General features: G+C 32.8%; 1 protein-coding gene and 1 long non-coding RNA gene across 4 annotated transcripts in view; one reads left to right on the forward strand and one right to left on the reverse strand.

Moving 5' to 3' along the window:
- CASK (calcium/calmodulin dependent serine protein kinase) overlaps nt 1-15,000 on the forward strand; it is a 328,238-nt gene that overhangs the window by 212,829 nt on the left and 100,409 nt on the right. The gene's annotated exons all lie outside the window — the stretch shown is intronic.
- Nucleotides 13,881-15,000, reverse strand: part of LOC147017797 (uncharacterized) — a 2,324-nt gene continuing 1,204 nt past the window's right edge. The window contains exons 1-3 of the long non-coding RNA XR_015062143.1: nt 14,687-15,000; nt 14,382-14,439; nt 13,881-14,036 (exon numbers count right to left, since the gene is read on the reverse strand). The exon at nt 14,687-15,000 is cut by the window's right edge and continues 1,204 nt beyond it. This is a non-coding gene — a long non-coding RNA (uncharacterized LOC147017797). The remainder of the gene's footprint in view (nt 14,037-14,381; nt 14,440-14,686) is intronic.

Below are 15,000 nucleotides of genomic sequence, written 5' to 3' on the forward strand. Positions count from 1 at the left end.
ATACTCTTTCTTTAAATCATTATACAAATAATCATACATCAATATCTTTGATAAATCAAGAACTGCTGTTCCAATATAAATTGGTTTATCCATGACAATACTTTCCTTTTTCATATGAATAGCAGAAAAGTTCTCTGAAAAAACCTCTTCTCTCTCAAAACTTGGTTTATTTATCAATCTAGAAGCTTCTTTCCAAGATGTTGCAAATCTAATGTTTTGCCTGTTTCTAACATTCTCCATTGTCTTTCCAAAGACAGCATTATTCATCAATTTATAGAATTCCCCTTCAAATTTTACTTTTGTATTTGTTCTCATATCTGTATTGAATTTAATATACTTTTTCATCCAAGGACTTTGTTTAAATTTTAAAACTCTATGAATTTTAGCTACTCTCAACCCAGCAGATAAATATTGTCTCAAGTTCCTTTGATGCAAAACATATCCCTCTTTATCATAGAATGTTGTTAATAACTTTTCTGTTGATTTGCCTTTAATATTAAAACTTTTATGATAATCACTGAACCATTCTTTCTTTGGGGTTTCTTTCTCACATGCAAAAGGAAGGTCTTTATGCTTATTATGAAGATCACTCGGGTACTTCAAATCAACTTCAAAATAATAACCTTCTTCTTTGTCATTCAATTTCTCTTGAGAAGAAATAACAATATTCATCAAAGCCTTTTCATAATCCTTTTTTCCACCCACTCTAATTTACCATAAGGCAGAGATTGAGACATTGCCCATCCATACAAATTATTAGCATCAAAGTACATCAAATAATTACTATCTTTTTCACTCTCATAATTTGGAAGATATTTATTATTTGCTTTAGCATATCTTTTTGAACATACTTGTGATATTCCACCTCTCTTAGACTTCTCAATCATCAAAAGCATATCTACATCACTGACTAAATCTATATCTTGTTTTGTCATTTTCAACATTGCACTCCAAGCTAAACCAGGAGCTGTGAAATAGTGGGCAGGATCTAATCCATAACAATTTTTATTATGACAGAGTGATCTAAAAGCTTCAAACACATCAGCTAACAATAAAACATCTGTTTTTAGATACAAATCATGATATTCTCCAAGGTTCTTTATCTTAAATATTTTCCAAATTTCTTGTGCGTGTTTATATTCCTTATCACTTATCTCTTCTTCATAAAGGTTATTATAGAAACTTTCTTTTGAAGGAAGTTGTGTTTCTTTAAATCTCATAAATGAATCCATATAACCATAAGGATAAATTCCCTTACTTGTAAGAATTTTCTCTTTACTTTGAATTTCATTCCTTGTTTCAATTTCCTCTCTAGTTAGAATTCCCTCTTTAATCAGAATTTCATCTATAATCAGAATTTCCTCTTTAGTTAGAATTTCATTCTTTGTTCGAATTTTCTGTATAATTAGAATTTCATCTTCAGTAAGAATTTCTTCATTCATTTCCTCATTAATTAGAATTTCCTCTTTACTTTGAATTCTCTCTTTAATCTGAATTTCCTCTTTAGTTAGAATTTCCTCTTTTGGAAAGAATGAATTAAGATTTGGAAAAGAGCCCGTGGAGCTTAGATTTGATGCGAGGTTGGCTAGTGGCGTTCCCATAAACTTGTAAGAATCAAGAAACCTTATACGAGTTATAGGTTTTGTGAATATCATTTTTGTAAATGAAATATACTTTTGACTTGTGTTTGTTATGGCAGAAATATTCCCTGGTGTTTTTGAAAGTTCATTTATAAATAGATGTGTATCATAGTTGGCGCTGTTGTGAAGAAAGACTGGAATAAAAGAAGGTAATTTATAATTAAGATTACAACAGGAATGAGCGGGACCTCTATATTTACCAGTAAGATGACAATGATCCCTAACTTTAGACTCCTCAATTTCCTCCTCACAAATATGACAGATATTGTTCTTTCTAAATTCTAATTTTTCTTCTATGGTTAATTTCATCGGTTCATTTGTTTCTTTCATTAATTTACTTAGTCTTATACAATCCTTTTCTAATCGTTTTACAAACTCTTGTGAAGCATTTTTTCCACTATACTGTTCAAGTTTATTATACTTTTCTCCAACAGATGATTTGATATAATAACAGAAACCACAAGGAATATGCTTTTGATATTTATTTGTATATGGTTCTTTTGGATTAGGAGAAGCAGTATTTATCTTTTTAAGGATACATTCAAAATCAGCGTATATCACAAATGGGTGCATGATAGATTTATTATAATCTTCAAAAGAAATCTTTTCACCAGGTTTAGGCATTGTAATTACAGCTGATTTATGATTACTACAATATTTTGAATGTTGTTCTAATCGTTCTTTTGTATGAAATGAATTAAGACATCGCTTACAAGGATATATTTTGTTTGCTGTTCTGAATACCTGAGAAGAGATTAATCTTGATAAATTATTGATGTATGTGTAATGTGAATTATTTCCAACACTAAAATATAAAAGATCAATGTGTGTTTCTTCATTTTTAAAGTTGTTTGAAATTTTTAATATTTGAACTTTGTTTGTATCCGTTAATCCATATACATTAATAGAAAGATTATTCTTTTTCTCAAATTTAGGAATATCTGTTAGTGGCATTGGGAAATTAAAATCTTTAATGTCCAAGGTATTCTCATATTTCATATATTGTTTTACTCTTTCTGAATTACATTTTGGTGGATGTAAGTGAGCAAGAACAGACCAGAGAAAACATTTATTATCATTATTCTTAATATTAACAACTGCCTTCTTTCGTTTTATTTCTTTTGGTAATTCAATATAAGAAGAAGCTTTAAGAGGGTTTGATTTTAGAATGTGTACATCTAAAAAGATGATTTTTTTAATATTGAATCCACTTCCTACCACTGTATTATCAACATCCTCCTCTTGTCTTGATAGTTCTTCATAAACCCCACTATTCAAAAAATCTTGAAATGATGTTATAAAATGAAGATCTGTCCTCATATAAGGAGTTTGTTCTTCATCTTGTCTTTTCATATTCATTTTCACTCCCATATAAAACTTTAAAGTTTTCATTTCTTTTAATGTTTTTTTAATAAATTTTTCAACATCAGGTTTCACTATTTCAATTGATTCAATTATTGATGATGGACCGGGTTCTCCAAATTGAAAAATCCTTATTTTTATATGCCCTTTAAATGCCCCATCAGTGTTTTCAATATAATAGTCTCCCTTTACTTTAAACTCATTTTTCTTGTGTTTTTGTGATTGAAGATGCCTATTATAACTACTCTTCAAAACATCCTTTGAGCAGGTATCACAATGTTTTCTTTCCAACTCAAGAGGGGATATTTTGTGAAATAGATTAAATGTGTGTTTGTTGGTTCGGAGGTGTTTTCTATAATGTTTATATTCGTGATTACAAACATCGCAGTATGTTGTATTCACCATATTTATATAATAAAACTTTGCTTAAACTAAAAATTTCTTGATGAAAATTTCGTTTATTTTACAGGTGAATCTGTGCTTAAACTAAAATTTTCTTGATGAAAATTTCGTTTATTTTACAGGTGAATCTGTGCTTAAACTAAAATTTTCTTGGTGAAAATTTCGTTTATTTTACAGGTGAATCTGTGCTTAAACTAAAATTTTCTTGATGAAAATTTCGTTTATTTTACAGGTGAATCTGTGCTTAAACTAAAATTTTCTTGATGAAAATTTCGTTTATTTTACAGGTGAATCTGTGCTTAAACTAAAATTTTCTTGATGAAAATTTCGTTTATTTTACAGGTGAATCTGTGCTTAAAACCATTTTATCCTCCAACTTTTTCACTTAATAAATACAATGTTTCAAGACACAAAAGACAAGTTTCAATCAATCTCTTCATTTGTTAAAGATGCTGAGAAATATGTCAAGGATGTAAAATTGAACAAAGATAAATATAACAACTATTGGATAAAAACAATTATGGTGGATATGATGAGTTCTTCAATTTACTTCAGTGGAAGGGCTTTTAGTATACCTGGAAGAACATCAATTAAGGTATCTCTAACAAAAGTTTCTCCTCTCCTTCTGGCAATATATTCAAAACTAGAAAAAGCAATGAAACAAGAAAAGGTATCAAAAAATAAAAACCTTATGGATGAAGCTTTAGAAAGAAAAGATAAGACCATCTGTAATATGCAAGGAGAAATTTGTATTTTTTTCAACAACCCTAAAGATATAAATCCTGATGAAATAAAGGATGTTAATATATCAGGTGAAATGACATTTCGTTCAATTGTAGTTAAGGATCATTTTAAAATTACCTTTAATATAAAAATGTAGCAGTTGAATCTGTTAATGAAAAAATGTATATCGATATCGATGGTAATGTTTTTTCTACTAATTAAATGAGCCAATATTCAACTGAAGATTTTGAAGATTATGAGAGTGATTATGATACCGAGAGTTTGCATTCAAACGATAGTTATGACACCGAGAGTTTGTGTTCAAATGATAGTTATGAAAGTATAGATGATTCTGAAAGTATCGAAGATGATATCGAAGATGAATTTCAGTTTAAGTAAAGTTTTACTTTATAAATATGAATAGTTTACTCGATTTTGAGCCTCTTGAATTCCATGATTCTCCATATGACAAATTTGAGAATTGTCCTGCGTGTGAAAGACGGGGATTAAACACAGAGTCAAAAGCCTATAAACAATGTATATTCTGTGATTATCTTCTAATTAATGATAATCAAAAATATAAAAAGGAAAATAATTCTTTTAGATTTACACCAAAAATGAATTACTTTACAAGATTGATTCGAGAAATGAATGTAAAGAACGAGGGTGAGAACACACCTTTCCTTACAAGGGAAGAAACTGAACGTATTAGAGAAATGTTCAAAGGATTGTTGTTATATCTTATTCATGGATGTGATTTTCAGGGAAATATCAACACAAGATATTGCATAAATAAAATAATGGATTATCTTGAAATTAAACCTGAACTTAGGATAAAATATAGAATTTCGAAAAAAGCCAAGAATAAATTAAATAACCTGTTTTCCAAATATATAAATGAATGATTTTTTACCTATTTGGGAAAATAAGATAAAATTTGACAACCATAAAAATCTCCCAAATTCATTAAGATGCCTCATAGTTGGTTCAAGTGGATGTGGAAAAACCTGCTTACTTTTAAAGATGCTCCTCACTCCCAACTTTTTAGATTATGATAATTTAATAATTTTCACAAAGTCGAAGTTTTCAACCAGAGTATCAACTACTCTCACAAGGTTTTAATGCTGGTCTTCAAAAAGAAGATATAATCGGTTTATTTAAACTTCAAAAACCTAAATGATTTTAACATTGAAGATATAATACAACTATTTTGTGATACACAGAGATGTAAAAAGAAATCAAAACCGATAACTTGTATTCTGAGTGATAATACGGATGATATACCGTCTCCCCAAGATTTGGATAAATCCAAAAAGAACCTCGTTATCTTTGATGATTGTGTTAATGAGAGAAACCAAACGGTAATGGACAGCTACTACACAAGAGGGAGACATTCTTCTTGTAATTGTATTTATCTTAGTCAATCGTACTTTCAGCTTCCTCGTCGTTCCATCAGAAACAATGCTAATACTTTTATTTTATTCAAGTTAAATTCAATAGATATAAACAATTTTTGGAGAGACAATTGTTCTACATTATGTAGTAAAAAGGAATTTGGGGATTACATGAAACACACGACTGAAAAATATAAATATATTGTTGTGAAACAAGATGAGATATTAAATGATATTTTTCAATAAATAAATGGATGCGAAAGAAAGAGCAAGAAGATTTAGGGAACATCAAGAGTTGGTTTCAAAAGTTGTAAAACAGCAGGAAGACATAAAGAAGAAACGCAGACAGAAACTAACGGGCGAAGAAGCATTTGAAAGAAAACAAGAGAAATTTTTTAAACCACTTTTAAAAACTTCCCAAGGAAAAATGAAAGATGTTTCCACAGTTCCCACGGTAGAATATACTCCTAAAAAACTTCAAATGTTAAAAGATTTCAGTCAAATGACGGAGGAAGAATTAGAGCATTTAGGAGAATTAGAATATGATGATGAAGGTTTATTTCAACAACTGGAAGAGATTAATCGACCCCCTGATTATATTGTGAATGCTCTTCAAAACAATGAATATTCAGCGGATTCAAAAACCAAAGCAGGACTCATTCCAACAGAACAATCAGCAATATTTCATCTTGTTCAAGAAAAGGTATTGATATTTAATGATGAATTAAGGTTCTTGGGTTCTGCTCAACCCCTGTTAAACTAACTCCAAGATTAATGTTTCTTCTCACAAAAGATGGAAGACAAGGTTCAACTGTGAGGGATGAATCAAAGTATATTGATAAACCATTGGATATGGAAAATAATGATGATAGAGTATATATTGATCTGCTGAACACTCTAAATTATAAGGTTATTCTTTCTGGTAAAAGTAGGAAGAATGAGAAGGAGAAACACATTATTCAGGCTTTAAGTATCCTTGGTTCAGGTGTTAGTTTTCTTCCAAATGACCCATCGCAATTAGTTAATAGACTGTTATTGTTGTTAGGCAGTAAGAAGGCTGGAAATAACAATTGTTTTAATGAAGCATCAGCCATTTTAGACCAGTTGATGAACATGAAAATAATTAATAAATATCAATATAAAGACATTTTATCTCATATTAAATAAGATGAGAAGCACAATCCTTAGTTTCAATTTCACAACAAGCGACCACACATCTTCATTCCCATACCCACTACAACTTGACACAACAAAAGAATATGAGGCATCTTTATTGTCCATGGAAACTTATAATACCTTATTTAATATAACCGAGAAAAATGACAAGTTTAGTTATAATCCAGGAAGTGGATACAAAACGATAACAGTCTCACCCGGAGCATATGAGATTTCTCAAATTTCTTCCGAAATTGCTCGTCTTATGAAAGAACAGGGTGATGAACCAAAAAATATTGTTATAAACATTCAAAAACATACTTCAAAATCAACGATTAAAGTTAAAAATAACTACAAGGTTGATTTCACAATTGATAATTCATTCAGAGAGTTATTGGGTTTCTCCTCAAAAAGATTGAAACTAATGGGACGTTTTACAGTGATAATGTCATTCAAATATCCTCAGGAATAAATTCAGTGTTAATTCACTGTGATTTGATTGATGGTGCTTATAATGATGGAAAAAAACAAATACAATATTTTCATTCAGCGCATACTCAACCCCAATTGGTTATAAATTCAATATGGAACCTAAAAATTTGGTTTATCTCCCTGTGTCAGGAAAAACCATACACAGAGTAAATTTTAGGATAACCGACCAAGATAATCGTGGTGATTTCTTTTAATGGAGAAGTTATATCTATCAGAATTCACCTACGTGAAGTTTTCCAATAAATAAATACGATGGTTATTGTGAGGAAACACGAGTTGGGAAAATATAAAATAATTACAGGGGATGGGATGTTCCTTTCCCCATACTACAAGGGTGAAGGTATGTATCTTGGTAGAGGATACTATAAACCTAAGAGACAAAGGGGTGTTGGGCATCAATTTAGAGGAGATGGGATAATTGATACTCTCATGGGTATTGGTTCAACTATTCTTAAACATAAAGATCTAATTGGTTCAACTGCTTCTGCTGTGGGAAATGTTGCAGGTGCTGTAAAGAGTATAAAAGATGCCCAGAAGGAATCTCATAAATTACAAGCAATAAAAGAAATTAAGAAAGGCAAAACTCAGTTGTCCCCCCAAGAACGACAGAAAATAATTCAAATACTTGGATCAGGGTTTCAAAAGTTTTAACATCTTTTTTTCCTAAATAAATACAAGTATGGAAGCAATTGATAGTATCTATGATTTGGATGATACTATTATTATCTCAAACTCCACTAAAAAAGATTACTTCAAGGTAAATGCAATAACTGGAACAGACTGGAATACGAATGGTACAAAAAGTTTTGAAATAAATAATCAACAAACCTATTTGAATCTCTCCGAAAGTTTCTTGTTGTGTAAATTTAAATTCACTAAGGCTGGGAATAACACAAACGCTACACTTGTAAATGATTTCTTCTGGAAAATGTTTGATAGTGTGCGTTTGTATATTGGAACACAAGAAGTTGAAGCGGTTGATTATGTCTCTGCTGTATCTGAAATGATAAAATTTACACTCTATACATTCAGTGATAGAATGGGAAAGGGGTCTGTCGAAGGTTTTATTCCTGATATGTCAACGGGAACAAACACAGACCCTGGGTATACTCAAAGGAAAGGAATGTATAATGATGATACAAAAGCAGAAAATAGTTTTACTGTGGCAGTTCCTCTTAAAGGTATATTTGGATTTTGTGATCATGATAAAGTTCTGTATGGCCTCAAAATTAGATTTCAACTACAAAGGAATGATAATGAAAATCGATTGCTTTTTGGTGTTGGTAGTGCTTTTGGTGATCAGAATAAATTTGTAATTGAGGAAATGAGTTGGTATATCAGTGAATATACTCCTAATCTTAAAACAGAAGAGATGTTGAATCGAAGACTTAACTCAAAGAAACCACTCAGTGTATCATACCTCAAAAGAAGATGTCAACACGTTAAACTCAATCAAACTACTTACACGTGGAATTTGGGTGTTCTGGAAGGAAAGCCACGATATCTGTGGATCATTTTTAAAAAGCCAGATGGTGATACTGCGACTGATAAGAATAATGCATTGAGTGATAATGCTAAGGTGAAACAACTTCGCGTTTCTCTAGATGGAACATTTTACCCACGAGATAGATTGGAAATTAATTGGGAAAAAAATGATTTTGCTGAAGCATACAAGTCTTACCAAAAGGTGTGTGAAAGTAATGGAAATAAAGAACCTATTTTGGATATGACAGCATTTAAAAGTTTGTATACAATCTATGCGTTTGACCTGAGCGCTCAAAAGGAAACTATAAAGTCTAATCGAGTGGATACTTCCCTATACATTGAAAGAGGAGAGAGTGAAGAAGTTGATACATATTGTTTGCTTTTGGAAGAAACAGAATTGCAGATTAATACAGATAATGGTGTGATGATTAGTCTCACATAATTTTTTGTTAAATAAATGAGTGGCAAAGTACCAACTGGGGTATATGTTAATCAAATCAATCTTCATAAACTATCATCTTGTGTTCAAAATCAAAAGCCTTGTACGATTAACGTTAATACAATTCAGAGAAAAGGAGCAGTAAGAATTGATGTTTTTCTCACAAGAGAACAGGTTAAAATCTTGAATGACACTGGCTCACTTAAAATTAAAATGACAAAACCAATGTTGAAAAAATATTCAATAAGAGAGACGAGTGGAGGATTTCTCCCATTTCTAATTCCTTTATTTGCTGGTTTAAGTGCGGTTGGAGCATTGACGGGTGGTATTTCAACAGCGGTGAAAACTGCCAACGAAAGGAAGGCTCAACTCCAGGCTCAAAAAGAATTGGAAAGACATAACAAAGAGTTGGAGAAACAAATTAGTGGAAGTGGTGTAATTGTCGATTTTGCTGAAAAACTTGAAGGTCTGCCTGATAAAGCGAGATTGCTAGTTGGAGATATGCTTTCTTCTATAGCACAAGCAGGTGTAAAATTAACGAAAAGAGGTAATGGATTATATCTTTCTAATAAATAAATGAGCATTGATGAGTGGTTGAAAGAATTTGGAAAGAATACAACATCAAATTTACAACTTGTCAAATATTGTAAGAAATTAAAAATTCATAATGTGGTTATTTGTATGAGAGATGAATTAACAAATGTGCCGAAACATACAAAGAATATTATTATGAACTTAGAAGATAATAATGGGAACGGTTCTCATTGGGTTTGTATTTTTAATAGTCAAGACAAATATTATTTTGATAGTTTTGGTCTTCCACCACCTGTTGAAGTCATAAAATTCTTACAGAATGGTGTTTATCAAACATTTCAAGTCCAAGAATTAAATTCCAAGTGTTGTGGCCAATTATGCCTATATGTGTTATTTCAACTCAACAAAAATAAAAAATTTTATGATATTATTTTTAATGTAATATAAATGACTTATGTTGGTAAAGATGGTTCTATCTTTGGTGTATCTCAAGAACTGGATATTGATTTATCAAATTATTACACAAAGGCACAGGCTGAACGACATAAATATAATATAACCAAAAATATTAACATGAAAAATGCTTATAAATTAAAAAATTATCCAAGCCCGACTGACGCGAATGACTTGGTGAGATTAAGCGATTTATCACAATATATATCCTTAAATAAAACAGCCGTGTATTCCAAAGATACAGAAGTGTTGATATTATCTCCAGGTCATACAGAATTCACAGTTCGAATTAAAATAAATTTTTATAAAGAAGGGCGTATCGTTTGTATGAGAATAGAACAATGGGGGTATGATATGAATGATTTAGGGTATAATTGGTCATTTAAAATTAACCTCGAAGACCTGGAACAATTAAATCAGTCTCGTAAGGAAGAATATTATCCACTTGGTATCGAGAATGAGTTTTGTGGGGCTACGATTAGTAAACAACAAATAAAAGAATTTAATAAGGGTAAATATAATAATGGTTTTGCCCTTGTTTATCTCATGAAAACAGAAAAACAGGATTATATATAATAAGTAAGGAAATACAAAATGATTTAACTATGGGAAGATGGGGAGGTGTTTCGTGCCATAATATTGTTCTAACATATATTTCTAATACATAAATGACAGCAAGAAGGCTTCAAGAAAATTATCATTTCTGTGTCCAAGCATACCTTCAAGAAAAGGGTATTCGGTATTTTAATAAATATGTTCTACAACATAAGAATGAGGTATTTTCAATAAAAGATTGGCATTATGCTGATGTTGATAAACCGACAACTTTAGATTTAATTAGAATGTTAAATAATGAAAAAATTATAAAGTTAAGAAAAGGTAAGGCTCTTTTAGAAATTCAAAAGAAATTTTATTGGTTTCCTGTTGTAAAAAAATTATTTTGGATACAGGAATAACAAGAAATCCTGATGAATATATGTATAATATTCTATGGGGTGTAAGCGATTCAAGGATAGTAAGGGATGAGGAAGGAGTTGAAGAAGAGAGGGAAGAGGAGGAAAAGGAGAAGAGGGAGAAGAAAGAGAAGGAGGAAAAAGAGAAGAGAGAGAAGGAGGAGAGGGAGAAGAGAGAGAGGGAGGAAAGAGAGAAGAGAGAGAGGGAGGAGAGAGAGAAGAGAGAGAGGGAGGAGAGGGAGAAGAAAGAGAAGGAGAGGGAGGAGAGGGAGAAGAAAGAGAAGGAGGAGAGGGAGGAAAGAGCGAGACAAAATAAATATCAAAATATGGAAACCAGTGAGATTAAAAAAAGATTAGGGGTATTACAGAAAATAACTCAACCCACCGAGGAGGAAAACAAAGAATTGATAAGTCTATTTACAATACTTTCGACAAGACTATTGACATCGAGAAGACAGGTATTTTAATTCAAGTTTTTCATTTTTATTTTTTTTTTCTTAAATAAATGGGGGAGAGAGTGAAGGCATTTCTAAGGATTCTTTATGTTTTAAAAATTAAGATTCAAATGTGCATGTTGGAAACTAAAAAGGTTTTTGCACTCTGCAGGAATTTTTCTCATAAATAAATGAGTTATTGTCTCAAATGTAAAAAGAAAACTAATACTAAAAATATTTCATATATTAAAAGTAAAAATAACAGGGTTATACAAAAAGGTATATGTTCGGTGTGTGGTTCCAAAAATCAATTTATCTCCCAACACAAACTAGGAGGAGATATACAAAAGTTTTTATCAGGAAGTAAATTTACAACTACTGGAATACCAGGGGAATTACATCTTCCAGGGTATTCTTTCTGTGGTCCAGGCACAAACTTGGATAAAAGATTAGATGAGGCAGACAATCCTAAATCCTGGAGTAAACCAATCAATAGAGTTGATGAAGTGTGCATGAGACACGATATTGATTATGGGAATACCACAACGTTGGAAGAAAAGCATGAAGCCGATAGAGAAATGTTGTATAATTTGTCTCTGATACAAAATCCAACCTTGAGAGAAAAAGTTGATAGGTTCATCGTGAAGAAGATGATTAGTGCTAAATTGAAACTTGGACTTGGAAATTCAAAAAACTTATAGGCTCTAATGATGCCATTAAGACTGAAGAGCAATTAGCTGATGAATTACATAAACCAATATTCACAAAGTTTCAGAGAAGGAAAGTTTATTCCAAGGAAGTTGATTATATCTGGTCTGCTGATTTGATTGAACTCAATAATGATAAGGGGTACAAGTATGCTTTAACCGTTATTGATTTGAGGAGTAGATATGCGTGGGTTGTACCATTAAAAAACAAAACAGGTAATACTCTTCTGTTAGCCTTCCAACAGATATTTAATAAAAGTAAGAGAAAACCTAAAAAATTGTGGACTGATGAGGGTAGGGAGTTTTATAACAAGACATTTATGAATTTTCTAAAAAATAACAGTATTACATTATACAGTACCTTTAATGAAGGGAAGGCAGTTGTTGTTGAACGTTTTAATCGTACCTTAAAAGAGAGACTATATAAAAAATTCACACAACTCGGTTCACAACAATGGTCATCTTTTATTCAAGATATTGTGGATAAGTACAATGACACGATTCACACGTCAACAAATATGAAGCCATCAGAAACATTTACAAAATTAAAATATGAAAAAGAGATTAATGCCAGAAAACCTAAGTTCAAAGTTGGTGATATCGTAAGAATATATAAGTGGAAATCTCATTTTGAAAAAGGTTATACGAAAAGATGGACCAACGAGCTTTTTAAAATTGTTGATGTAATAGATACGGTTCCTTGGACTTATAAGATATATGATTTGGAAGGGGAAGAGATTTTAGGTTCATTTTATTCACAGGAATTACAAAAGACAAAGATAAATTGAAATTTTTTGACTCCGCCCCTTTTTGGCTCCACCCACACAAGCCCCCGCCCACACAAGCCCCGCCCACACAAACCCCACACAAACCCCACCACACACCCCCCCCACAAGCTCCAATAAATTGAAATTTTTGACTCCGCCCCTTTTTGACTCCGCCCACACACGCCCCTCCCACCGAAGCCCCGCCCACACAAACCCCACACAAACCCCACACAAGCTCCACACAACCTCCACACAAAAACTCCACACAAGCTCCACACACACAAACCCCACACAAGCTCCACCCATATTCATCATATTCACATAATTAGTGATTAGTTAATTAGTTCCCCACACACACAACATGTTTATTTAATTAAAAAATTATCCACCCATCCACACAAGCTCCACTCATCCACCCATCCCCCCATCTCTCCACCCATCCATTTATCCACATAAGCCTCATCCACATTCACCCCTCCCACACAAGCTCCACCCACATAAACCCCTGCCCATATAAACCCTGCCCACATAAACCCCTCCCACATAAGCCCTGCCTACACAAGCTCCACACAAAAACTCCACACACATAAACCCCTCCCACACAAGCTCCACCCACATAAACCCCCGCCCACACAAGCCCCACCCATACAAGCCCCACCCACACACACACACCCCGCCCACACAAGCCCCTCCCACACACACCCCACCCACACAAGCCCCCACCGAAGCCCCGCCCACACAAGCCCCGCCCACACAAGCCCCACCCCCCTCATCCCCCTGTGCGCCCCCACCTTTGACCCACCACCTCCCTCATCCCACCCCCACCCTTCCCCACACACACACATGGGGAGGGGAGGGATGGGATGAGGGGTGATGGGTCATTGGGGGAGCGCACCTACCCCCTCCCCCCCTCCCCCCAACCCCCCCTTTACATCTCTTTTATTCTTTTCTTGTAATTCAGAATCAAGTAATTGTAAACAAAACAAATATAATTTATTAATATTGAAAATATTAAATATTCATTTGCGAGAATGTACAATCTTTCCCAGCAATCTTCTTCAGATGCCTTGTGATTTCGAAACTCAGACACCATATTCTGTTTTGAAACAAAAAGTGGATAATAATTAGGTTCTATAAAGATAATTACATGGTAATATGAATAAGCCTCGTTGACCACTGAATTAACACACCAGGAGCCTGTCATCCTTTCAAGGTCAATAAAATGAATTCCAGTGTACTGACAAAACCACGTCCAAACTAATGATGCAACCAACATAAGGCGACATTCTAAAGAGAGAGTGATATTAATAATAATTCAGAAATATTTACCTCCAGAAAATCATGTGTTGTACGAGTGATATTAATAATAATTCAGAAATATTTACCTCCAGAAAATCATGTGTTGTACGAGTGATATTAATAATAATTCAGAAATATTTACCTCCAGAAAATCATGTGTTGTACAAGATTGCTTCAACAGCTGATGTTGTGCGATAGTGCTGAAAAAAAAAAAAAATAAGTCAAGGGTATAGATGAAGAGACAGACAGGGAAAGCAACACACACACACACACACACGCACACACACACACATACACACACACATAGACACACACACGTGCCTCACCATTGGTTTAATTCATTCGAGATCAGAGACCAGTCATTATAAATCATTGGCCTCTTCAATAAGAGCAGAGAGAGGTAGGTAGAAAGACAGACAGAGAGAGAGGCACACACACGTGTCTCACCATTGGTTTAATTCCTTCGAGATGAGAGGACGTGATAAGACTTCATGCCACTCATTGAAAATGTCTTTCAATTCTCTTCTAAAATCATTGATCTCTTCAATAAGAGTATTAATTTCATGAACCACGTCGTGATATGTGAACTCAATTTCTTCCAATGCCCTGTCAGGGAAAAAATATATATATATATCAGAATTATCATGATTTAATTAATAATCATTTGCTTCATCGTTCAAAGAGAAAAGCATACACAAACTTACCAACTCTGTAGTGGGCTGTTGGCTTCATCGGAAGAAATATCGTCCATGCCTCAGTTG

This window comes from Eptatretus burgeri, chromosome 10 (genome assembly GCF_056783735.1).
Source record: "Eptatretus burgeri isolate ZD-2024b chromosome 10, Ebu_testis_v1, whole genome shotgun sequence".
NCBI classification, from domain to species: domain Eukaryota; kingdom Metazoa; phylum Chordata; class Myxini; order Myxiniformes; family Myxinidae; genus Eptatretus; species Eptatretus burgeri.